Source organism: Cucurbita maxima, unplaced genomic scaffold (assembly GCF_002738345.1).
Source record: "Cucurbita maxima cultivar Rimu unplaced genomic scaffold, Cmax_1.0 Cma_Scf00017, whole genome shotgun sequence".
In the NCBI taxonomy this organism is placed as follows: Eukaryota; Viridiplantae; Streptophyta; class Magnoliopsida; order Cucurbitales; family Cucurbitaceae; genus Cucurbita; species Cucurbita maxima.
In genome coordinates this window covers 3,160,448-3,162,227 of record NW_019272033.1, presented here as the reverse complement: position 1 = coordinate 3,162,227, position 1,780 = coordinate 3,160,448, and positions in this window count along the sequence as shown.

Here is a 1,780-nt window from a genome sequence, read left to right as displayed (position 1 = left end):
GGTTAAAAAAAAAAAAAAAAAAAAAAAAAAAAAACTCGATTCTCTCTCCTCCATGCAGGACGTCGGTAACAGTGCCGACAACACGTAATTACAAGCTTCTGAAAGACAAATCAAACAGTGCCGTGACCACGGTGAACATCGCAACGTTCCTCAAAGAGAATCCACAACAAGAACGAAAAATCATGAGCAGGGACGAAGAAAATCGATACGAACAGATGAATCAAAACAAACAGATTAGCACAAAGAAAGAAGAAATCAGATCGATCCAATCCGATCCAGGAGCAGTAACCAAGAGCTTCAAATCTTATCGTTTAAATCAAAATCTCCACTCGCAGTTTGTTTTTATTGTGCAAGAAACACAAAATGGATCGAGATCTTTCCGGACGCAAAGAAGATAAAAAACAAAAAGAAAAAACGGAGGGGGAATCCAGTATTCCGCTCTCATTGAAACCGAGTAATCATAAAACGGTGCGTTCACGTGTCAGTTTTCAATTGGACAAAGATGATTGTCGAGGGTACGTGCCGGAGTACGGAGTGTCGTGACTGGGAATAAATCCTGACCGTAGATTGCAGTTTCGCAGATAGGGTGAATCCCAACCGTAGGATCATTATCATTGAGGTAGGGCCACCAGATGTCGGTCGTCGCCTTGGAGAATGAGAGGTATAGTTGGAAAACACCAACAACGAACCTCAATGCCTTATTTTTTCCGTTTCACAAAATTAAAAAATATATATATTAAAATATAATTTGAGTAACTAACCAACATAAAAATATAAAATTAAAATGATAATTGATGTTTTATTCACCGAATAATAATCTTCGATAAAAATACATATTTACATTAATGGGTCAACTTTGGAGCAGTAATGTGGAGCCCCGAGAAAAATGAGCATCTAGGACCACATTTTAATTTAGTAAAGATGGGATATAAAATAATAATAAATAGGAAACTTTATAGTAACCGTTACATTGACATAGTTAAGTAAATTAATGTTGATTTATATATATATATATATATATATTTAAAAAATGGGGAAAATAAAAAGGGGCTGAAATTTTCAGAATGTCAGGTAAATAAATTAATGGGAAGAAAGTGGAAAAAGAGAGGATTTTATGGGAAGCAGAGACCACGCTATTAAAGGGGCAGTGATTGCTACGCATATCCAATTTCCTTAATTTAATAATTCCATATGAAAAAAATTACCTATTAATTAAGTAAATTAAATGGATGACATGAATTGTCCAATCAAATCACTGTCGTATAAAATTGCTAAAATTAAATATAAAATACATAAAAAGAAAGAATTAAAAATACGTCACAAAGGTAATTCCACCTAAATATTTTATATTAATAATAAAAAAGACAAAGAAACAAAGAGGTCATATTAAATGATTTAATGATAAAAAAGGGAATATATAAATTTTATGGGATTTTTGTTTCGTATTTGCTACGTTTGTTTGGAAATGGATATTCCTTTTTTTTAAAAGAAAATTGGTTTATTGACTTTTAAAAAATTAATTATATTTTTAAAAATTGATTTGAAAATTTATATATATTTTTTAAATAAAATTACCCATTTTGCAGCATCTAAAAAATGCACTAAAGGAAGATTTTCGATTTTTTATTTTTTTATTATTTTTTGGTGGAGAAATTCCCATCACATATTGGGGGGGCAGAATATATAGTAAAAGGAAGAGTCCTTGCTGGCCACCTGGCAGTAAATACATATATATATATATATATATATATATATATATTTTTTTTTTTTTTTTTTTTTT